Here is a 25978-nt window from a genome sequence, read left to right as displayed (position 1 = left end):
ATTTCTTGCATTACATTCATTCTTAAGGGAAAAATCTGTCTGAAATTATGCGTATTTTGAGTTATGTGAGGTTTTCAGAAGCCCTTCCTAGAGTGAGTCTGGAGTAACTTGGGTGATTTAACTCCCCCAGTGGGAATCTGTTTTATTATTGTTACTGATGTGATTTCTAATGGCAAAAGTTATTGATTGCTTAGTCCTATGCCCAGTACTGTACTGAGTACCTGTATGATGTACTTAACAATGTATATTATTCCATCACATCTATGAGGCAGGAATTATTACTTTCATTCTATAAATGAAAAATTGTATGCTTGGTAAATTTAAGTAACTTCTTCTTCTTCTTTGTTTTTTTCTCACACAGAATCTCACTCTGTTGCCCAGGTTGGAGTGCAGTGGTGCAATCTTGGCTCACTACAACCTCTGCCCTCTTGGTTCAAGTGATTCTCCTGCCTCAGCCTCCCTAATAGCTGGGATTATAGGTGCCTGCCACCACATCTGGCTGATTTTTGTATTTTTTTAAATAGAGATGGGATTTCACCATGTTGGTCAGCCAACTCCTGACCTCAGCCTCCCAAAGTGCTGAGATTACAGGTGTGAGCCAGTAACTTCTATCCAAGGGATTATCTTTGGATTTAAGGCTGGAATCTAAATCCCTTTTTTAGGGCTGGAATGAAGATTTTTTTTTTCTCTGCAAATTCTAATACTTTTGCTAACTAACTCAGTATAAAATGTTTACCATGCATCAGTTATTTCAACCCTGTAGAAAAGTAGATAGGTCTTTGCTTTTGTAATCATGGTCTTTCAATACTAAATTTTGATTTTGCTTCTTGATTCCTAAGTCACTGCTAAGTCACCTTTCAAGAAAGCAGCCTCATCCTGTTGAGGTTATTAAGAGACTGATGCAGCAAACCAGTACCTCTGGAATTGCCAGGACTGGAGAAGCTGTTTGACAATTTTTTGTTAGCTTGCTTGTTGTTACTTGTTTCTTTTGTTGTGGGAAATTTTCCATATCAATTGAAACTGCTCAAAATCTTTTTCTAATGGGTTCTATGTGCCACTTCTTTAAACAACAGTGTCACTAATCAGTATTTCCCCTCCTCCTAGGGGTGGTTGATATTGTTAAGACAAAATGAAAAAGGGTACTTGTAGGGGGAGGGTACAGTTTGTTGTTGTTATTGTTGCTGTTTGCTTTACAAATATTTTTCCTTTTTGAGTTAAAAAAAAGGTAAATCTACTCACAGAGGCAGTTTGGTTCCTACTCATCTGAGGCATTCTATGGCCTATGATGTACTTTCCTTTACTAAATCCTTCAATGTGGAGAGACAGAGTAGCCCCGGGACAAGGAAGAAACTAAATCTTTTTAATATCTTCCAATCTCTGGGCGCAGAATGGAGGAAGAATGGACCTAGAATGGAGGAAGATGAGCTGATCTGGAATTGGGAGTGTCGTACTCTACTCCACTTATATTTTTGATCTATAAAGGTGTAACCACACTCATAAATGCTTATTAACCAAAGACCCAAAGTTCTGCTCCATATCAATAATCTTTGCAAGACCTTCATCATTAGTTTTCATTAATAATTCATATTCTGTCACCCCCACTAAAAGTGAGCTTCCTGAAGGCAGAGACTTTGTCATGAAGACTACCTGACACAAAGTAGGCATTCAGTTTATTTTCAATGGATGACTGAATTAATAAATGAATTATGGTTTCATAACTGAGACCTCATTAAAGCAGCTTCCACCTGCCTCAGCCTCCCAAAGTGTTGGGATTACAGGCATAAGCCACTGTGCCTGGCCTGGAGACTTCTATGCTAATGCTTGTACCTATGTATCTACTTTAATTAATTAATTACTTAATTTATTTATTTTGAGATGGAGTCTCACTCCGTCACCCAGGCTGGAGTGTAGTGGTGCGACCTCAGCTCACTGCAATATTTGCCTCTGGGTTCAAGCCATTCTCATGCCTCAGCCTCCCTCGTAGCTGGGATTACAGGCGCATGCCACCACGCCCGGCTAATTTTTGTATTTTTAGTAGAGACAGGGTTTCACCATGTTGGCCAGGCTGGTCTCGAACTCCTGACCTCAAGTAATCCTCCCGCCTCAGCCTCCCAAAGTGCTGGGATTACAGGCGTGAGCCACCGCGCCTGGCCTGATTTTTAAAATTCTATTTCCTATTCTACTTTGTTGGTTATGAATCACTAAGTTAGTTTCATGACCTTCTCTAGAGGTTTGAGAGAAAAAATCAAGACCACTACTGTAGAAGATTTCAGGGGATTCAAAGGGAAATGATGGCCACTGGCCAATAGAAAGCACATATAGGCCACTGAATTATCAACATAAATCCAAACAAAATGCTGTCCGTTTTAACAAATGGTGCTGGGAGACCAACTGTGTATTCAAGTGTAATGAAATGAAATTGGACCCCTACCTGACACCATATATAAAAATTAACCGGAAATGGTTAAAGGCCTAAGCGTAAGAGGTAAAATCATTATACTCATAGGTGAAAATATAAGCATAAATCTTCAGAGCTTGGATTAGGTGGTGGTTTCTTAGACAGGACAAATAAAACACAAGCCACAAGAGAAAAAGAGATTGATTGGACTTAATCAAAATTTAAAACTCTTATGCTTCAAAAGACACCATAAAAAATTAAAAAGACGGCCGGGCACGGTGGCTCACACCTGTGATCCCAGCACTTTGGGAGGCCGAGGCAGGCAGATCACTTGAGGTCGGGAGTTCGAGACCAGCCTGACCAACATGGAGAAATCTATCTCTACTAAAAATACAAAATTAGCTGGGCATGGTGGCACATGCCTGTAATCCCAGCTACTCGGGAGGCTGAGGCAGGAGAATTGCTTGAACCTGGGAGGCAGAGGTTGTGGTGAGCCGAGATCATGCCACATTGCACTCTAGCCTGGGCAACAAGAGCGACACTCCATCTGAGAAAAAAAAAAAAGAAAGAAAGAAAGAAAGAAAAAATTGGAAAGGCAACCTACTGAATGGATTTTTTCTTCAAATTATTTATCAGATAAGTGATATATGTCTAGAATGCGTAAAGAACTCTTACAACTCAATAGTAAAAAGACAAACAAGCCAATTAAGAAGTAGACAAAAGATCTGACCAGATACCTCACACATTGTTTTTAGTGTTTGGTGAGGGAAGGAAGAAAGAAAGGAAGGAAAGAAGAAAGGATGGGAGGAAGGGAAGGAAAGAAGGAGGGAGAGAGGAAGATTCTTTCTTGCAGGTCTTTGGGCACTAGGTATATTTTAGGGCAGGAAACAGAGACTTGGGAAAAAGGACCTTGGGTGAATTTCAAGATCAGTATCAGATGATTATTCATTACCACAGAATCTCCATATCTTCTAGTAGGAGGGGACCCTGATCTAATTCCTTCACTGAATAAGGTAAACAGCGTCCCAAGAGGTGTAGTGACTTTCTCAAGATCATATGTCCAATATGAAAGAAGCTAGGGTTAGCAGAGTTTAAGTCTCAAATGACTTATGAAATATTGTTATAAAATAGGAGAAAATACAGAGAACAGAAGGACAAAGAAGCAGGAAGTGGGGGGATATTAAAACACAAAATATACATTTGCCATGATAACCTTTGTTCTCCGGGACAGAGGCATACATTTTGCAGTATTGTGAAATAGCGGTTAGGAGGGGAATAACTCGTGGATGCTAGGCCAGAATCACCACATGAGTGCTGTGGGGACCAGTAAAATTTTTAGAGTTTTATAATACAAAATACTCAGTGTTCTTTTAGTGCCCTCTGTAGTTCTTTGCAGAATCAACTTAGTGTGGAATGATTTCTGCTGGGTGCTTCTTTGTCCTCTTTATTTTCTTAATAAACCACTTCCTTCTTTCAGTCTCTACTACTACCAGAGATCTGGATTCCTCATTTTCTATTCTGGGAGAAAGCCTATTCTGCAGGAGGATTATCATCCCCCCGCCCCTAGTTATTTATGTACTATATATAAAACATATATTAATATATATAATTTTATAACAAAACTGTGTAGATTCATTGAAGAAAATGTAGAAGATATGGGAGTAAAAGCAAGATTTTTAAATCACCTTTAGTCTCACTATCTAGATATTAATACTAATAATATTTTGTGGGATTTCCTTTCAGTCTTTTGGGGGATTTTTAAAAATGCATATACACAGACACAGATACACACTTTAAAACAATTAATTGGGCCAAATTATACAAATATAACATATTATCACTTCCTGTTTTCATTTAACAATGTATCATTGCCACTTTTCTCTATCCTAAAGTAATCTTCGATAATATTTTAATTATCTCAAATATTCCCTTGTATAATGTGCCAAAAAATATTCAGATCATCTACTAGTCTTGGATATTTTTGTTGCCTCCAATTTTTTCATAATATAGAAAAAAATGTGGCTGGGCGCCATGGCTCATGCCTATAATCCCAGTACTTTGGGAGGCCAAGATGGGTGGATCACGAGGTCAGGAGATCGAGACCATCCTGGCCAACATGGTGAAACCCCATCCCTATGAAAAATACAAAAATTAGCTGGGCCTAATAGCATGCGCCTGTAATCCCAGCTACTCAGGAGGCTGAGGCAGGAGAACGGCGTGAACCCGGGAGGTGGAGGTTGCAGTGAGCCAAGATTGCACCACTGCACTCCAGCCTGGAAAACAGAGCAAGACTCCGTCTCAAAAAAAACAAAAACGAAAACAAAAAAATGCTACATTGAAAGTCATTGGAGCTAAATCTTTTGCGTGTGTCAATGGTGATTGTTTACTCAGGATAAATTCCTAGAAGTAGGTCAAAGGTAATCATATAATTAAGCACAAATAGGTAAGTATATAATTTAAAAGTTTTGATAAGTGCTGTCAAATTGTATTCCAGAAAGCTTGTGGAACTTTATAGCCCTATTAAAAAAGCAAAGTGAGGCTGGGCACGGTAGCTCATGCCTGTAATCCCAGCACTTTGGGAGGCCAAGGTGGGTGGATATCGAGGTCAGGAGTTGGAGACCAGCCTGATCAACATGATGAAACCCCGTCTCTACTAAAAATACAAAAATTGGCCGGGTGTGGTGGCATGCGCCTGTAATCCCAGCTGCTCAGGAGGCTGAGGTAGGAGAATTGCTTGAACCTGGGAGGCGGAGGTTGCAGTGAACTGAGATCGTATCACTGCACTCCAGCCTGGGCAACAGAGCAAGACTCTGTCTCAAAAAACAAAAAACAAAAACAAAAAAAAGAAAAGTGTGCCTGTGTATTTGTGTATATTTGTATGTGTGTGTATATAATGTGTGTGTATATGTGTGTGTTTTACCCAGTATTGTGGGAAACTCCTTAGCTTAGGTCACTATATTAGAGTAACTCTGGTTGCTATCATAAATAAACTCTAAAATTGCAATGGCATAACATAATATAAATTTATTTTTTGTGCATGTAACTGTCCAATGAGGGGTTCCTGGTTGAACATGGCTTTCTCCACAGGGTAATTTAGGGATTCAGGCTTTTCTATCCTGTGGGAATTTTCTGGTGCTTCCCCACTGTTGTATCCATCTGATGGGGACACAGGGAAAAGAAAAAACATAATGGAGACATAACTTCACATTCCATTGACTAGAACTCAGTCATATAGTCAATCTAACTGCAAAGGAGTATAGGAAATGTAATCAGGAGGCGCTGCCACAGTAACCAAAAAGGATAAACGTGGGTAAAACAATGGAGCAGTTTCATGGAATTAAAAACACATTGCTGACTCTATTGACAGAAGAGGCCAATTGCAGTCATTAGCAATAACATTTCCATGGACACATTGAAGTTGAAAAGACAACTTAAATTCTCTAAAGGCTTTCCACCTGTATATTTGCAAACATATGATAGGGTTTTTTAAAATACCAATTTTATGCTGAATAAGGCTTTCCCATTCAATATCCTACTGTTAGTTTTTATCAGTATACTATATATTACAACAAAAAGATACTAAATGCCTAGTTAAAATAATTAATCATGCACAGAGCATTATTTCATTTGACAATGTTCTGTTCATTTATCTGCTGTAATTCCTACAATACGACTCAGGCAGGTGAATTTGTAGGTTTATTGATGTTCCACAGTGAGCAAGTCTATGCAAACCTAACCCCAAAGGCCAAGGAAGCTGAGAGTCTGAAGAATGAGGCTGACAAATCCACTCCCTCAGAAAAAAACATTTAACAGGGAGTTATGAACAGAAGCTATGTCCTAGGCAGCCACAGAAGAGATGGCAGATTCCCAGGCCATTTCCACCCAGACTCAGGGTATATACCATAGGGAAGGAATGTGTAGGACAGTTAAAGCTGACCCCTCAGGGAAAGGCAACAAGGCAATGTGAATCTACCTAAACGCAGGATGTATGGTAAAGGTCGTTTTGAACAAAGGGCAGGATTTACAGTAACAGTAGATAAAGGAGAAATCTTAGAGGCATTCCTGGAACAGGGGTCAATCAGAAGTGAACATAGCAGATTAGCGTCCAAGATGGAGTTGCTTTAATCTTCACAATTGGACAATCATACAGGCTGTCCTAAGATTTTTATAGGCGTGTTTCCTTTTGTCCTCTTCTAGAAGTCAATTTATGGCTTGACGATATATTTAAGGTCAATTTGCAGAAGTATGAATGGCTTTATGTTTTTTCTCCTTTCATATTAAGTGCAAGTTAAGTAGTCTGCCAAGTAGATCGTAAAACAGTCTTGAAAATATTGGCCAGGCACAGTGGCTCACACCTGTAGTCCCAGCACTTTGGAAGGCCAAGGTGGGTGGATCACCTGAGGTCGGGATTTCGAGACCAGCCTGACCAACATGGAGAAACCCCGTCTCTACTAAAAATACAAAATTAGCCAGGCGTGGTGGTGCATGCCTGTAATCCCAGCTACTTGGGAGGCTGGGACAGGAGAATTGCTTGAACCCGGAAGGTGGAGGTTGTGGTGAGCCGAGATCGTGCCATTGCACTCGTAAAGACATGTAGTTTTTTTTTAATAACTCGTTTTGTGCGCTGAGACTCATTCATAACACATAGCCAATGTCTCTTCCTTAACGCCATCACTGTTAATGTCTGCTGCTTGGGGCTGAGATAAAGTTCCTGGCTTACCTTTAAACACATCACATTGGCACTGAAATTTTGAATTTAGCTGGAATCCCACAAGAATCTCCCTCCTGCTCATCTGCATGGTCACAGTCAGATGGCCAGTCTGCCATTCTTATTTGTGGCAGCAGAGTCTCTCCAGTTTGGGCTTCCAGCTGCAAGTGCTGCAGACATCTCCCTAGAGATGACAACCAGAAACAAAATGCAGACCTCTGGCTCAGGTAAAGCCATTCCCACCCAGACTTCTTATTTGGTGGCCACACCCATGACAGAAGAGCATTTCAGGCCTGTGGCATCCACACCCGAATCATTAATTGCTGTGCCCTGTGCAGCTGTACAGTCACAATCTCTAACTAGCCAGTGGTAATGGAGCCTCAGATGGACCCTGGAAAAGGCAGCTGAGAAGGCAGTGGCTGCTTTTCTGCATCATTGCATGATCCAGGAAATACCTTCCGTGGCTCTAGAGTTGAACCTTATTGAGGCTGAGCTGGCTGTACTTTCCAGTGCTGATGACTGAGTTGTATTTGGGAAGAGGAGCGTGATGGTTGTTAATTCAAGCCTGGCAGGAGCTCTCAGAGATATTGGTGGGAGGGTGACAGAAACAGCTGGACTGCTTGCCTTATTTGGCATAAGGACCAGTGTGTGTGAATCTGGGCTGCAGGCTGTGTTCCCTGAAAATCAGACATTGGGAATCTGAGATTTGCATGTAGGGAGTCTATAGGGGCTGACGCATGGTGGGTATTTTGGGCATCAGTATATGAGGGGGAGTGAAGGACACAGGAATAAGCAGAGGGAAATGATGAATTGCTGTGTAGTGACAATAAAGGACTCAACTGATCCCTGGAGGCACTGTGGACCTATAAAGTTGTCCCCAGCAGAGGCAAGCATGCTGGGCTTGCATTCCTCTCATCCTCCCACCTCCCATGTTTGGATAAGGGCTGCCTCCAGGGCAGTGACCTTGAGTGAGGCAGCTTTGGTGATTCCGCTGAGAGCTGTCAGCCTTCAATACTCCCAGCAGCTAGGAACATGAGTGATGTATTTCTGAAAAGATGGTACCAGGTGAGGGGAGAGATGAATCTTACATCCCACAACAGCATCCACTATATTCTACGGCACAGACATGTCAGATAGGAGGCATTTCTTATAAATTTACAAAATTGGCGAGGAAACCTCTCTGCAGCTCTGCATACTGACTGCATGTAAAATCTAACATCATCGAGGGTTGCACAGTAATTGTGTTGCCCAGTAAGCTTGTGGCCACCTCAGAAGCAGACATACTACTCCTGTTCTCATGACCTCACCGTAATGGCAATGTAGCTTTTCTCTCTGTTCATGTCTTCCTGTCCTCGACCTCCATTTCAACTGTTTTCCCCCCCTCCCTCTTTCTTTCTTTCTTTCTCTCTCTCTTTTCTTTCTTTCTTTCCTTCCTTCCTTCCTTCCTTCCTGTCTTCCTTCCTTCCTTCCTTCCTTCCTTCCTTCCTTCCTTCCTTCCTTCCTTCCTTCCTTCCACGGACTTTCATTCTGTCACCAGGCTGGAGCGTAACAGCCCGATCTCAGCTCACTGCAACCTCTGCACCCCGGGTTCAAGCGATTCTCCTGCCTCAGCCTCCCGAGTTGCTGGGATTACAAGTGCACACCACCACACCCAGTTAATTTTTTGTATTTTTAGTAGAGATGGGGTTTCACCATGTTGGCCAGGCTGGTTTTGGACTCCTGACCTCAGGTGATCCCCAGCCTCGGCCTCCCAAAGTGCTGGGATTACAGGTGTGAGCCATGATGCCCAGCCCAATTATTCTTTCTTTTGCATTTGTATCTTCTGAAGAGAAAATGTGTCTGAATCTCTGAGTTGACCTCTGATACAGAATGTTCCAGTTGGGTTGATCTTCTGGGCAAGGCCAGCTCAACCTATAACTAGTTGTCTTTGGTCTGGAAATGGTTTCAGCTCTGGTCACATGACACAAAACAAGTGAAGATAAGTAGAAACAGGCACAGTCCTACACAAAATTAAGGTGTTGAATTAATAAACGCATTTTTATGATATTTGTGAATATTATTAATAAATAGTGGCTCCCGGTTGTGGGAAAGATGATATAGAAGCACTGGATATATCCTGTGATATTACTATGCACAGCAACTATTTAAAAAAATTATTTTAAGAATCTGATCAATATGTACTTACATACAAAAAATTAGCTGGTCGTGATGGCACACGCCTGTAGTCCCAGCTAATAGGGAGGTTGAGGCAGGAGAATTGCTTGGACCCAGGAGGCAGAAGTTGCAGTGAGCCGAGATTGTGCCACTGCACTCCAGCCTGGGTGACAGAGCGAGATTCCATCTCAGAAAAAAAAAAAAATGTACTTATGACTTTTTTGAATGGTAGCAAAAGTAGCAGAATTTTTTTTTTTTTTTTTTTTGAGACAGGAGTTTTGCTGTCACCCAGGCTGGAGTGCAATAGCATGTTCTTGGCTCACGGCAACCTCCGCCACCTGAGTTCAAGCGATTCTCCTGCCTCAGCCCCCCAAGTAGCTGGGATTACAGGCGTGCATCACCATGCCCAGCTAATTTTTGTGTTTTTAGTAGAGACGGGGTTTCACCATGCTGGCCAGGCTGGTCTCAAACTCCTGACCTTAAGTGATCCACCTGCCTCAGCCTCCCAAAGTGCTGGGATTACAGGCGTAAGCCACTGTGCCCGGCGAAAAGAAGCAGAAATGTGAAGGTTTAGAATAGCATAGGAATGATGTCTCCTTAAGAACAGGACCTTGCCCCACTCGCCACTCTTCGTTCCATGCTTATCATCTTTTAGCTGTTTCCTTTGTTTGCCACAGTTTACGCTATTCCTTCATTTTAGATGTTATCAAATTTTTATTATGGTATATGAAAATTAAGTTTTCTTAAGCTCTTCCTTCTTTTGACTGGGGGATCATATTAAGTTCAATCATCCTTAAAAAGTTGCAAGCATTATATTACTATTAGCCATTAATGCTTTAATATGAATGAATCCTTCAAAATTTTCCACATTCAACAGCTAGTTGAGAGCATTTTGGAAAAAGTGTGGTACCTGCACAGAAAAGTGTGCCTAGCAAATAGACACGGTGACAAGAGAGTCAGAGAAAAATGTGATTTCAACTCTTTCATCTGATTGTTTTGGTGTTTACCTCCGAATATCTAAATAACCTGTCACAATATTGGCCTTAGTTACGAGATTATAACTAGTAATAAGATGGAACAGGAAATACAGCTTTTTAGCTGGGTACATTGTCACTGCGAATAAAATCTTGGTTCTTTTGGAATAGAAGAAGGACAGAATGAATATTTAGTAGGTGACTAGAAGTCACTTTCATGTCCTTGTAATTCAAATTTTTTTTCTTTTTTTTTTGGAGACAGTTTTTCTCTTGTTGCCCAGGCTGGAGTGCAGTGGCACGATCTCAGCTCACTGCAACCTCTGCCCTCTGGGTTCAAGCGATTCTCCTGACTCAGCCTCTCAATTAGCTGGGATTACAGGAACCCGCCACCATGCCCGGCTAATTTTTTGTATTTTTAGTAGAGATGGAGTTTCACCATGTTGGCCAGGCTGGTCTTGAACTCCAGACCTCAGGTGATCCACTCCAGACCTCAGTGCTGGGATTACAGGTATGAGCCACCGTGCCTGGCCTTTTTATTTTTTTTAATCTTAAAAGTGATAGCATTTAATTGTCTAAAGGAAAATGGTGGAGAATACCAGAGGGACTGGAAAGGAAGAAGTGGTAGTTATGGGCATTTGGTCACATAGTTAGTAATGTAAGTGTTAGTGGCCTGGCCTGTCTATTTTTATGCATAAAGAGAGATCAGCAAGAATCAGATTATTTAGAGTGGCACATTGTTCAACAATAGACACAGTGAACATGAAAATAAGTGGTTACCCAGAGTTTAGGGAAACTGAAAGTGCTGCATGCCTTTTACGCATTCAGATGTCATGCAATTCTTGTTTTCATTTAGTTATTCATTTGAGTTGTGCCTGGATTAGAGATACCGTAAGTGGCAAGTCTACCAGAGTGGAAAAAAATTCAGTCATGATATCATGCCTTAAGGAAAAATGTGGTTATTAAAGCATGTTAATTTTTAACTGAAAAATAGCTGACTCTTTTCCTGGAAGGATGTGACCAATGCAACTATTTAAAAGTAAACTTTTTAAGCCACATAACCAGCACCCATTTGAGGCTTGTGTTGTATTAGGTACTGAAAGCATTTTATGGAACTCTAAAATTACTAACAATATATCAAATACAAAGCATCTGTAAATTCAAACCATATATATAATTGCATACTAGTAATTTAAGGAAATGAAACTTTCTCCCTCAAATTCTTACTACCATAGTAGTAATTTATTCAGGCTCTCTAAATGTTCAATAACAGTAAAGATATATACCAAATTCATGGCATCAGAGGTGTTTCTGGTGGCCTTGTCTTTCACATTACATAGCTTTTGGGGGAAAAACTCTTTATTTTTCTTGAAATTTCTTTGTTGTTGTTGTTGTTTTTGTTTTAGACGGAGTTTTGCTTTGTCACCAGGTGGGAGTGCAGTGGCACGATCTCGGCTCACTGCAACCTCCACCTCCTGGGTTCAAGCAATTCTCCTGTCTCAGCCTCCTGAGTAGCTGTGACTACAGGCATGTGCCACCACGCCCGGCTAATTTTTTTTTTTTTTTTTTTTTTACTGTAGTAGAGACGGGGTTTCACTATGTTGGCCAGGATGGTATCTACCTCCTGACCTTGTGATCCACCCGCCTTGGCTTCCCAAAGCGCTGGGATTACAGGTGTGAGCCACCGTGTCCAGCTCTGAAATTTCTTTTAATGAAAAATTTCAAGCATACATAAAAGTAGAATAATATAATGAACTCCCCATATACCTATCATCCAGCTCCAACTATGTTAAATTCTTGGCCAATCCTTTTTCATCTATACTCCATCCCCTTACTACCCCAAATATTTTAAAGGAAATCTCAGACCACATATTTTTCATCTATAAATACTTTAGTTAGTATACACCTCTAAAAGATAAAAGAATCTTTTAAAAATATAAGCATGGTGGTAGATTATAGATGGTCTTACATGTTTTTTACTTCTCCTCTTGAGAGGGGAAGTCTAATTCCCCTCATCTTCAATCTCAGCTGGTCATAGAGACTTGCTTGATCTGTAGAATGTGGCAGAAGTATTATTTCGGCACTTCTGAAGTTAAGTCTTAAGAAGCTTTGAAGCTGCCATCTGGACCTCTTGGGATACATCCTTTGAGAACTCTAAGCTTCCATATAAGAAATCTGAAAACCCTGAAGCGCTGATGAGATCACAGGTCAGTGCTCTAGTATAAAGTCTCAGTTGAGGTTAGCCTTCCAGTCTTCCTTTCCAAGGCACCAGACATGTAAGTTAAATCATCTTAGACCTTTTAGATCTGCCCATCTGCCGAGTGAATACCACGATGAAGCAGAAAAACCATCCAGCTGGACCCTATTCAAAATTCCTGGCTCACAAAGTTGTAAGATGTAATAAAACGGTCGTTGCTTTAAGCCACTGTTTTGGGATTATCTATTATGCTGCAATAGATAAAATGGAACAACCACAGAACCATTAACACTCCTAAAATAATTAGCAATAATTCCCTAAAATATCAAATATCCATCGTTCAAATCACAACTAATCTTTTGGAATAATTTTATTATTATTATTATTTTGTAGAGACAAGTGTCTCACTATATTGCCCAGGCTGCTCTTGGACTCCTGGGCTCAAGAGATCTTAATGCCTCAGCTCGCTAGAGAGCTGGGATTACAGGTGTGAGCCATCATGCTTAGCTACGAATAATTGTTTTTGTTTCAAAATTATCTTGAATATTTTGTTTTAAGTGGGATCTAAACAAGGTCCATACATGGTGATTGATTTTTATATACATATTTTTTTGAGATGGAGTCACACTTTGTTGCCCAGGCTGCAGTGCAGTGGTGTAATCTTGGCTCACTGCAATCTCTATCTCCCAGTTTCAAGCAATTCTTCTGCCTCAGCCTCCCAAATAGCTGAGACTACAGGTGTGCACCACCGTGCTCTGCTATGTTTTGTATTTTTAGTAGAGACAGGGTTTTGCCATGTTGGCCAAGCTGGTCTCAAATTCCTGACCTCAAGTGATCCGCTATCCTTGGCCTCCCAAAAGTGCTGGGATTACAGGCATGAGTCACCACGTCCCGCTGATTTTTGTATTTCCTAAGTCTCTTTTAATAGTTTCCTCTTCCTTTTTTTTGTTTCAAATTATTTAAGAAACTATATAATTTGTCCTCAGAATTTTCCGTAATCTGGATTTTAGTATTGTTTTGTTGTTGTTTGAAGCAGAGTCTTGCTCTGTCACCCAGGCTGGAGTGGAGTGGCGTGATCTTGGCTCACTACAACCTCCACCTCCCAAGTTCAAGCAATTCTCCTGCCTCAGCCTCCCACGTAGCTGGGACTACAGGCATGCACCACCACGCCCGGCTAATTTTTTGTATTTTCAGTAGAGACAGGGTTTTCCTATATTGTCCTCAAGTGATCCGCCTGCCTCAGGCTCCCACAATGCTGGGATTACAGACGGGTGTGAGGCACTGCACCCATCCTGGATTTTAGCATTGTTAACACCTTCTTCTATCGCCTGTGTCTCCTGTAAGTTGGTAGTTGGATCTAGAGCCTTGGTCCATTTCACGTTTGATCTTCGGCAAGGCTATTTCACAGTGGTGGTGTATACTTCCATCAGGAGACACATCATATCACATTGTCTCTTGTTCTATGATGTTTGCAGCCATTGACAATCATTGCCTTGATCCATCAATTAATTTGGGTTGCAAAATGAAGATTGTATTAATTAGCTATATCTGCATAAGAAAAGAATCAAAGAATCTCAGCAGCATACAATAATAAATATTTATTTTACTTATTTACCATCACCTTCACCTCATCTTGTGGGTCGAAGCAAGTCGTATGGCCAAATCCAGAGTCAAGAGGTAGCAAAGTAATCTTGCCTCGAGTGGAAGGTGAGGAGTCAGCTTCCAGTCCAAAATCTTATGCATGATCTTCCAGACCTGATGATGGGGAATTAGAAAGCTTTACCTGGCAAGACTCATGGGGGAAGCTGCCCTCTTCACACCACACTTGGTGCACAGCCAGTGCATTGCAGTCTCTGGAGGAAATTACAGTCAAGGACCCATGGCCCTCTCTGCAGACCAGCCATGTCCTTACACATTCTGCATTCCTAACTTAGGTGTCTCCATTCAAAGGTTTCTTTATTGGGGGGGCCTCAGCTAAGGTACTTCCGTTGTGCATCTTCCAAGATCCCCTTATGGGGAGTCTTGACTGAGGCGTTTTTCTGTACTTTGACTCAGTACTTTTGCACTCTGAGCCCTTCCCTCTCTCCCTTCTTCCAGTCCCTTACTCCATTTTTTTCAGGGTTCCTCAGCAGTGAAATGATTCCCACTGTCTATGCTGTACCCACCTGACCCTAGTCCGGTGATGTTCACTGGGAAAACTGGGACACTGGGGAGGTGGTCCCTTTCTCTTCTGTCTCTTGCCTGCATTGTCACAGTAAGTGAATAAGGCTTAATTGTTACTTTAAGTTAGTCTTGTCCTAACTGACCACCTTGACACCTAGCAGCTCTGCAGGAGGGAGTTACATGGGAAAGCTACATAGAAACAAAGTTACATGCCAGGTGTGGTGGCTCAGTCCTGTAATCCCAGTACTTTGGGAGGCTGAGGTGGGTGGATCACTTGAGCTCAGGAGTTTGAGACCAGCCTGGCCAACATGGCGAAACCCCATCTCTACTAAAAATACAAAAATTAGCTGGTCGTGATGGTGCACACGTGTAGTCCCAGGTACTCGGGAGGCTGAGGCCTGAGAATCACTTGAACCCAGCACACAGAGATTGCAGTGAGCTGAGATCGTTGAGATTACGCCACTGCACTCCAGCCTGGGTGATAGAGTGAGAGTCTGTCGAAAAAGAAAGAAAGAAAGAGAGAGAGAGAGAAGGAAGGAAGGAAGAGAAAGAAAGAAAAAGGAAAGAAAGAGGCATGGACACTGAAATCGGAGAATTATGTCAATATCATAATCTATCAGAGTCAGTGATAGTCCACTATTATTCTTCCTTTATTAAATAGCAACAATATTTCTAGAAAGAAAAAACTAACAAGTTTTTCAAAATGGTTACCTAATGTTTAGCACTTTAGAAAAGTGACAAATGGCCGGGCGTGGTGGCTCACGCCTGTAAACCTAGCACTTTGGGAGGCTGAGGTAGGCAGATTACTTGAGGTCAGAAGATTGAGACTGGCCTGGTCAACATGGTGAAACCCTGACTGTATTAAAAAATTCAAAACTTAGCTGGGCATGGTGGCACCTGCATGTAGTCCCAGCTACTTGGGAGGCTGAGGTAGGAGAATCGCTTGAACCTGGGAGGTGGAGGTTGCAGTGAGCCAAGATTGCATCACTGCACTCCAGCCTGGATGACAGAGCCAGACTCTATCTCAAAAACAAACAAACAAACAAAACCCAGAAAGGTGACAAATGAGTTTTTAAAGTATCTTTAAAATTAATTTATGGACAAATGCAAATCAAAACCACAATGAGATACCATCTCACACCAGTTAGAATGGCAATCATTAAAAAGTCAGGAAACAACAGGTGCTGGAGAGGATGTGGAGAAATAGGAACACTTTTACATTGTTGGTGGGACTGTAAACTAGTTCAACCATTGTGGAAGTCAGTGTGGCAATTCCTCAGGTATCTAGAACTAGAAATACCATTTGACCCAGCCATCCCATTACTGGGTATATACCCAAAGGACTATAAATCATGCTGCTATAAAGACACATGCACACGTATGTTTATTGCGGCACTATTCACAATAGCAAAGACTTGGAACCAACCGAAATGTCCACCAATGATAGACTGGATTAAGAAAATGTGGCACATATACACCATGGAATACTATGCAGCTATAAAAAAGGATGAGTTCATGTCCTTTGTAGGGACATGGATGAAGCTGGAAACCATCATTCTCAGCAAACTATCGCAAGTACAGAAAACCAAACACCGCATGTTCTCACTCATAGGTGGGAATTGAACAATGAGAACACTTGGACACAGGGTGGGGAACATCAAACACCGGGGACTGTCATGGGCTGGGGGGAGGGGGGAGGGAAAGCATTAGGAGATATACCTAATGTAAATGACGAGTTAATGGGTGCAGCACACCAGCATGGCACATGTATACATATGTAACAAACCTGCAAGTTGTGCACAAGTACCCTAGAACTTAAAGTATAATTTAAAAAATTAATTTATGGATTTTAAACAAACAAAACCCAGAAAGGTGACAAATGAGTTTTTAAAGTATTTTTAAAAATTAATTTATGGATTTTAAATATATTTGACATATTTTAATCTATGGCAATTACCACTCTGATTATTGGTAAAACTGCTCCGTCTTTTGCCAAGAGGAGCCTCATGAAGAGGTTACGGAATCTTTTTGACATGACCACAGTCTTCTTTGATAGCTTCCTTGCTTCTGGTATGACAGGATATTGCAGACCTGAAATCAGGCATTCAGCACTTAATGTTACAATGTAGAGGTAGATCCAGTGATGGAAGGGTCAACTTACTTTTTAGTATATCTGAAAAGGGGTTACTTTTGAAAGATTAAGTAATTTGGTTACCAGGATGAATTATGTATAAAAATATGCTGTAAAAATTCAACATACTTAATCTGGCAGTATAATTATTTCTACTGTATTTCAGAAGGAAAGCCAGGCCATATTTGTGGGGGCTGACTTCACAGAAAGATCTCTGTCGTGTTCCCTATCAGCCTTCATCCCTTCTCAGTCTTGAAACAGGTTCTTCTATGTGACGTCTTCCGATCAATGCCAATCACTAGAATTCATCTTTGGCTTTAGCCAGACCTTTGTGACAACAGCTACATCTCTTCTATAGTCAAATGTATTTAATTCATTGTTCATTCAATTTTAAAAAGTACTAACTGGGCTCTAGCATTGAGTAAAAGCAACCAGCTGGGCTGTATATGAAATGCAGAAGAAGTAGATAAGAAAAATAAAATATATTCTCTGCTTATCCAGACAAGATGAAGAAACAAGATAAATGCGGGAACAATTAAATTATGACCCGGGATAATAAGTAATTATGTGTTCAAACAAGTGATATTAATGCTTATCACTGTGGGATTTCAGAAGACAATGAGATGCATTAGCTTAGCATGGTCCAAGGTGGATTTATGGAGAAGTTGTTCCCTGATCCAAACCCTGAAGAATGGGTGTCATTTCCATGGGCAGAAGAAGGAAAAGGAGTGAGGAAACATGGAAGCAGTTATAAAGGTGGAGGTACAAATGCCTCGGAGGACAGTGAGGAGGCCAGCCACCTTGGAACAGAGGGTTCTGATGAGGAAGTTGGGCAGATTATGTGTGGAACACATGGGCTGGAATCACTTTCTTGGCAAGTTTAAATGTTAGGCTGGAGAGATTAGATTTCAGAAAAGCATCTGTGCCCTTCATGTCAGCTGCCAAGGTCTTTGCTGTTACCCAATAGCTAGCATATTTATTGTGGCAAAATGTCTAGGAGTGTGATTAAAGGTGGAAAACAACTATCAGAGTTCAGAGTGGTAAAGCCGTGACATGCAGAATAGAGATTCGAGCGAATGGTGAGGAAAAGAAGGTAGTAAATTCAGAAAGGGGAGTCTGTTCACTCGTTGAACAAATATGTATTGAATACCTCTGTGCAAGGCATGTGCTAGGCACTGAGAAGGGAGAACACCATTTCTTAAGAACTGGTTAATGGTCTGAATAATTGAAGAAGAATCAATATCTTGATGTAGATGACTTAATAATTTAATCCTTAAGAGTAGAATTTCCGATGTGAAAATAGTCCAGGAGAGAAGGTATTTTTTTTTAAATCACAGTTGCCTTTCCTGTTGTCTCAAATAATCCTGTGTGTTCAGACACCTACTCTGTCACCAATGTGTAATGCAAAGCTGAAAAGTGAATGGATCTCCTCCAAACTGAATCTCTCTCTCTCTCTGCCCTCTCATATTCCTGGCCCTTAAGAGCTCCTAGGAGGACAAGGGAGCAGTAACAGCAAGAGCTCTGAAAAGTGGAGGATAATGGTTCCAACAACATCAATTGAAGCTAGCTACACCGGAGCAGAGGGCTTCTTTAAAAAAAAACTGTCAGGAAACACTTGTCATACATTTATTTTATCAATAAATATTAATTGAGGTCAGACCCAGTGGCTCACTCCTGTAATCCCAGCACTTTAGGAGGCCAAGGCAGGAGAATCACTTGAGGCCACGAGTTTAAGACCAGCCTGGGCAACATAGCAAGACCCCTTTGGAAAAAAAAAAGTTTAAATTAGCTGGATTTGGTGGCGTGCGCCTGTAGTCCCAGCTACTCAGGAGACTGAGGCTGGAGGATGCTTGAACCCAGGAGTTTGAGGCTGCAGTGAACTGTAATTGTGCCACCGTGCTCCAGCCTTGGTGACAGACCAAGACCTTGTCTCTAAACAAGTAAAAAAGTAAAAATTAAACAAAAAATATTAATTGAGCTCCTTCTATGCTTTAGGCACTGATTTAGGTGCTGGAAATACAACACTGTACAAGACAGAAAAAGTTTCTGCCCTCATGAAGCTGATATTCTGGTGGGAAAACACACACACATACACACACACACACACACACAGAGTAGTTCCAGTTAGGGATAAGTGCTATAGATGATAGATAGATAGATAGATAGATAGATAGATAGATAGATAGATAGATAGATAGATTTTTTTTTTTTGAGACAGAGTTTTGCTCTTGCCACCCAGGCTGGAGTGCAGTGGTGCAATCTCAGCTCACTGCAACCTCCACTTCCTGGGTTCAAGAGATTCTCCTGCCTCAGCTTCCCGAGTAGCTGGGGTTACAGGCGCCCGCCACCATGCCTGGCTTTTTTTTTTTTTTTTTTTGGTATTTTTAATAGATACGGGGTTTCACCGTGTTGGCCAGGCTGGTCTCGAACTCCTGACTTCAGGTGATCCGCCGGTCTCGGCCTCCCAAAGTGCTGGGATTACAGGCGTGAGCCACCATGCCTGGCCATAAGTGCTATTTTAAAGAGACTATGGGAAGGTAGGAGAATGAAGAGTGATGGGAGTGTGTTGGGGGTGGGGGCATGCACCTGCGCACGCTAGGCTGGGAGAAGTAATTTTATTTTATTTATTTATTTTTTTGAGATGGAGTCTCATTCTTGTCACCCAGGCTGGAGTGCAGTGGCATGATCTTGATTCACTGCAACCTCCAAATCCTGGGTTCAAGCGATTCTCCTGCCTCAGCCTCCTGAGTAGCTGGGACCACGGGCACACACCACCATGCCCAGCTAATTTTTGTATTTTTAATAAGACAGGATTTTACCATGTTGGCCAGGCTGGTCTCAAACTCCTGACGACAAGTGATCCTCCCACCTCGGCCTCCCAGACTGCTGGGATTACAGGCGTGAGTGACCACGCCCGGCCAGGAGAAGTAATTTTAGATTGGGTGGATTGGGAAAAACCTCTCTGAGGAAGTAATGTTGGAACACTTTGGAAATAATGTAAAAGAAGAGAATGCAAATGTCCTAGGCAAGGAATAATGAAGGAACAGCAAGAAGGTGCTTTGGCTGGAATCTTGTGAGCTGGGATTAAGTGGGAGAAGAGGTAGGTAGAGGGCTGTTTATTTAGGACTTATTGAAGGCTTCAATAAGAAATATAGATTTTATTCACTGTGCTGGGAACAGTGGGAGGCTTTTGAGAGTGAGAATGATGTAATCTGATTCACATTTTTAGAAGATCTTTCTAGACATTTCTAATTTTGAGAACAGACTGTATAGGGCAAGAATGGAAGCAATTCCATCAGGAGCAGTTCTGGTAGTCAAGGCAAGAGGTGATGGTAGTTTGGGACCAGAGTATCAAGGTGGAAGTTGTGAAAAATAGTTTGACTCAGGAGGTGTTTGGAAGGTAAGAGCTGGCAGAATTGGTTGATGTACTAAGGTGTGAGGAACAGAGGTGCATAAAGAGTGACCCTTCCTTACTTTAGCATGCCTTGGAGGTTCCTTTACTGAGATCATGAAAGGCTGGTGGAGGAGAGGGTTCAGCACTCACTATATGTTTATTGAACGAATGAATGTATCAAACAATTAATGATGTTCCCAACTTGGGGTGATGAGGATGATCAATTGTTTATGTCTTCACTATTATGAGATAATAAGAGTATATAATAGTCTGGAGTCATTCTAGATCATAGTAGGGTTTATCTAGAGTTTCGGGGGTTAAGAGTTGGGAGGATCATCTGAGCCTGAGGAGTTGGAGGCTACAGTGAGCCACGCCCGGCCGGATATATGTAATTTAAAATTTTTTTACTTTGAAAATATAAGGCCAGGTACAGTGGCTCACGCCTATAATCTCAACACTTTAGGAGACTGAGGGGGGCGGATCACTTGAGGTCAGGAGTTTGAGAGTAGCCTGGCCAATATGATGAAACCCCGTCTCTACTAAAAATACAAAAATCAAAAATTAGCTGGGCGTGGTGGCGGATGCCTGTAATCCCAGCTACTTGGGAGGCTGAGGCAGGAGAACTGCTTGAACTCGGGAGGTGGAGATTGCAGTGAGCCAAGATTGCGACACTACACTCCAGCCTGGGCAATAGAGTGAGACTCGGTCTCAAAAAAAAAAAGAAAAAAAAAAGAAAGAAAAATTTAAATCTATAAAACAGTTGCCAAGAATGGTATGATGAACCCTCATACACTCTTTGTCTCAATTCTCTAATTGTTAGCATTCTGCAGTATTTGTTCTACCATCATCCCTTTATATCTATGCATAATAAAATACATACACACATATTATTATTACTACTACTAGTGTTGTTGAACCCTTGATGACGAAGTTGCAGATGCCATAACCCTTTCCCCTTTCCTGATGTGTCTCCTAGGAACAAGGATATTCTCTTACTTAACCACAGAACACTGATAAAATTCAGTATATTTAGCTTGGATACCATATTATCATCTAATGCACAGTCCATATTCAAATTCCAGCAATTACTTCTATAATGTTCCTTTTAGAAAACATTTTAAAATTTATTTTAATTGATATTTATTTTAATTATCATGTACATGTTGTCTTGAAATATGTACACATTGTAGAATGGCTAAATTGAGCTAATTAATATATGCATTACTTTGCATACTTATTTTTTGTGATGAAAACACTTAAAATCTACTCTCAGCAATTTTTTTTTTTTGAGGTGGAGTCTCGTTCTGTCACCCAGGCTGGAGTGCAGTGACGCAGTCTTGGCTCACTGCACGCTCTGTCTCTGGGGTTCACGCCATTCTCCTGCCTCAGCCTTCCTAGTAGCTGGGACTGCAGGTGCCCGCCACCATGCCTGGCTAATTTTTTTGTATTTTTAGTAGAGATGGGGTTTCACCATGTTAGCCAGGATGGTCTTGATCTCCTAACCTTGTGATCTGATTGCCTTGGCCTCCCAAAGTGCTGGGATTACAGGCGTGAGCCACTGCGCCCGGCCTACCCTCAGCAATTTTCAATAACATAATACATTGTTATTATCTCTAGTCACCATGTTGTACAGTAGATCGCTTGAACTTATTCTTACTGTCTAACTGAAATTTTGTGTTTTTTGATCAACAGCTCCCCAACCCTTCCTCCCCCTAGCACCTGGTAACCACGATTCTCTTCTCTGGTTCTTTAAGTTCAACTCCTTTAGATTTCACATATAAGAGGGATCATATGGCATTTGTCTTTCTGTGCCTGACTTTTTTCACCTAGCATAATGTCTCCCAGAATCATCCATGTTGTCACAAATGACAGATTTTTCTGAAGGCTGAATAGTATTCTATTGTATATACCTACCACCTTGTCTAATGCATTCATCTGTTGATGGACACAGGTTGATTCTATATCTTGGCTTCTGTGAATAATGCTGCAATGAACATGGGAACACAGAATATGTATTTGCCATAAAGTTGGCCCTCCATATCCGTGGGTTCCACATCCATGGATTCGACCAACCATAAATCAAAAATGTTCAGAAGACAAAACAATAAAAATAGCAATACAATAAAAATAAAAAGACAATACAGTGTAACAACTATTTACCCAGCTTTTACACTGTATTAGGTGTTGATAAGGTTTCGCTCTGTGTCCCTACCCAAATCTCATCTTGAATTGTACTCCTCATAACCCCCACGTGTCAAGGGAGTGACCTGTTGGGAGGTGATGGGATCATGGGGGCAGTTTCCCCCGTGCTGTTCCTGTGATGGTGAGTGAGTTCTCATGACAGCTGATGATTTTACAAGCATCTAGCACTTCCCCTGCTTGCACTTCTTTCTCTCCTGCCGCCCTGTAAACAAGGTGCCTGTTTCCCCTTCTGCCGTGATTGTAAATTTCCTGAGTCCTCCCCGGTCACGTGGAACTGTGAGTCAATTAAACCTCTTTCCTTGATCAATGTTCCAGTCTCAGGGAAGTTCTTTATAGCAGTGTGAGAACGGATTTACACAGGTATTAGAAGTGATCTAGAGGTGACTTAGAAGTACATGCAAATACTACTCCATTTTATATCAGAGACTGAGCACCTGCTAATTTTGTTATCCTCAGGGGTTCCTGGAGCCAATCTCCCGAGGACACCAAGGGGCAACTCTACTGATTTAATTTCCTATGGATATGTATCCAGTAGTGAGATTGTCAGATTATATGGTAGTTCTATTTTTGATTTTTTAAGAAACCTCAATACTGTTTTCCATGATTGGCTGTATTAATTTATATTTCCCGCAACAGTGGGTGAGGGTTTCCTTTTTTTCTGCATCCTCTCTACCACTGTTAACTTTTGTCTTTTTGATAACAACCATTCTAGTAGGTGTGAGATAATATCTCACTGTGGTTTTAATTTGCATCTCTATAATGATTAATGATGTTGAACACTTAAAAAATATACCTGCTGAGCATTTGTGTGTTTTCTTTTGAGAAATGCCATTCAGGCATTTTGCCCATTTTTTATTTATTTATTTTTATTTTTATTTTTATTTATTTATTTATTTTGAGACAGAATCTGCTTTATTACTCAGGCTGGAGTGCAGTGGCATAATCTCGGCTCACTGCAACCTCTGCCTCCCAGGTTCAAGCGATTCTCCTGCCTCAGCCTCCTGAGTAGCTGGGATTATAGTTGCCTGCAACCACGCCTGGCTATTTTTTGTATTTTTAGTAGAGTTGGGGTTTCACCATGTTGGCCCGGCTGGTGTCAAACTCCTGACCTCAGGTGATCCGCCCGCCTTAGCCTCTTAAAATGTTGGGATTACAGGTGTGAGCCACTGCGCCCAGCCTGACCGTTTTTTAATTAGGTTACTTGTTTTCTTACTATTGAGTTGCTTGAATTCCTTATGTATTTTGCATATAGCCCCTTCATAAATAAATGGTTTACAAATATTTTCTCCCATTCTACAGGTTGTCTCTTCACTCTGTTCATTATTTCCTTGGCTGTGCAGAAGTTTTTAGTTTGATATAACCCTATTTGTCTATTTTTGGTTTGTTGGCTGTGCTTTTGGGTTTCTATCCAAAAAAACATTGCCCAGACCACTGTCAGGGAGCTCTCCCCCTGGTTTTTTTGTTTGTTTATTTTGTTATTTTGAGGCAAGGTCTCACTCTGTCGCCCAAGCTGGAATGCAGTGATGCATTATAGTTTACTATAGCCTTGAACTCCTGGGCTCAAGGGATTTTCTCATCTCAGCGTCCTGAGTAGCTAGGACCGCAGACATGTACCACCACACCCAGCTAATTTCTTTATTTTTTGTAGAGACTTCTTGGTCTTGGTCCCACTCCTGGCCTCAAGCGATCCTCCTGCTTCCACCTCCCAAAGTGCTGGGATTACAAATGTAAACTACCGTGCCTGGTTCCCCTCCTCTCTATTTTCTTCTAATACTTTTATAGTTTCAGGTCTTACATTTTAGTCTTTAATCCGTTTTGAGTTGATTTTTTAATATGACATGAGATATAAGGGTCTAATTTCATTCTGTATGTGGACATCGAGTGTCCTAACATCATTTACCGGAGAGATTCTCCTTTCCTCGTTGTGTGTTCCTGACACCTTTGTTGAAAATCAGTTAACTATAAATGAAGTGGATTTATTTCTGGGCTCTCTATTCTCTTCCACTGGTCTATGCATCCAGTTTTTTTGTTTGTTTGTTTTGCCAGTACCATGCCATTTTCATTACTGTATCTTTGTAGTATATTTTGAAACCAGATAGTAGGATGCCTCCAGCTTTGTTCTTTTTGTTCAACATTGCTTTGGCTATTTGGGGTTTTTTGTGGTTCCATATGAATTTTAGGACTTTTTTCTATTTCTGTGAAGAATGTTATTGGAATTTTCATGGGAATTGCATTGAATATGTAGTTCATGTTTAGTAGCATGGAGATTTTAACTGTATTAATTCTCCTAATCCATGAACAGGGGATGTATTTCCATTTATTTGTGTCTTCTTCAGTTATTTATTTATTTTTCTTTTTTAGACAGGGTCTCCCTCTGTCACCCAGGCTGGAGTGCAGTGGCATGATCTCAGCTCACTGCAACCTCTGCCTCCCAGGCACAAGCCATCCTCCCACCTCAGCCTCCCAAGTAGCTGGGACTACAGGCACATGCCACCATGCCCAGTTAATTTTTGTATTTTTTGTAGAGATGGGGTTTTGTCATCTTGCCCAGGCTGGTCTCAAATTCCTAACCTCAAGCAATCCTCCAGCCTCAGCCTCTGAAAGTGCTGGGATTACAGGCATGAGCCACTGCGCCCGATTAAAACATAAAATGATTTATGTTTTATCATTTTCAGTGCTCATCCTTATACATTAATATGGGCTTACGTATTTCTGTTTCAGTTTTGAGATGTTTACCTTGACCTCAAGCACTTCATTTTTAAGTGAGGATTCCTGGCAGGTAGAACCATCCAGGGAAACTTGAGTTTACCGTGCAGCACATCTGTGAATATTGTATTTATATTCATTGACCAAGGCATCTCAGCATTAGCACTATTGACATCTTCAGCCAGATAATTCTTTGTCATGGGGACCGTCCTGTGTATTACTGTAGGAGGTGTAGCAGCATCCCTACCCACTAGATGCCAGTAGCATTTTCCCCACTGTGGCAATCAAAAACTTTCTGCAGAAACTGCTAGATGTCTTTTGAGGGGTAAAATCAACCAATCGAGAGCCACTACATTGAGACTGAGCTCAATAACAAAGAGGATTTCTGATTTACTTACTATTGCATGGTAAGTACCATATCAGGCACAGAGTTGGTGCCTGATAAAGAGCTAATCAACCAAAGCACTAGATTTCTGCTAATTTGTTCAGTATCCTTACTATGTTTGTATTGAATTGTATCAACCACAAGTTTTTCCAGGGATTGAACAAGGAAGGGTTGGGTTAGCTTCATGGAATCTTGTGATGAAACTGCATTTCAGTCAAAGTTCAAAGTCCTAATTATACAGCATAAATACATAAATCCAGCACAGTATGCAGTTAGTTTTAGAAGGTTTCTTTATTTATGTAAGAAAAAAGACCAGGCGCAATGGCTCACACCTGTAATCCCAGCACTTTGGGAGACTGAGGCGAGTGGATCACGAGGTCAGGAGTTTGAGATCAGCCTGGCCAACATAGCAAAAACCCATCTCTACTAAAAATACAAAAATTAGCCAGGCATGGTGACATGTGCCTGTAGTCCCAGCTACTTGCACGGCTGAGGCAGGAGAATTGCTTGATCCCGGGAGGCAGAGGTTGTGGTGAGTTGAGATCACACCACTGCATTCCAGCCTGGGC

At 41.3% G+C, this 25978-nt stretch overlaps 1 protein-coding gene across 6 annotated transcripts in view; it reads left to right on the top strand.

The window, feature by feature from the left end:
* The window catches only part of SLC35F5 (solute carrier family 35 member F5), a 116770-nt gene that overhangs the window by 20496 nt on the left and 70296 nt on the right, over positions 1-25978 (top strand). The window lies entirely within an intron of this gene.

The sequence above is a fragment of the Pan paniscus genome, chromosome 13 (assembly GCF_029289425.2).
Source record: "Pan paniscus chromosome 13, NHGRI_mPanPan1-v2.0_pri, whole genome shotgun sequence".
NCBI lineage: Eukaryota > Metazoa > Chordata > Mammalia > Primates > Hominidae > Pan > Pan paniscus.
This window is presented reverse-complemented; position numbering and strand designations above follow the sequence as displayed.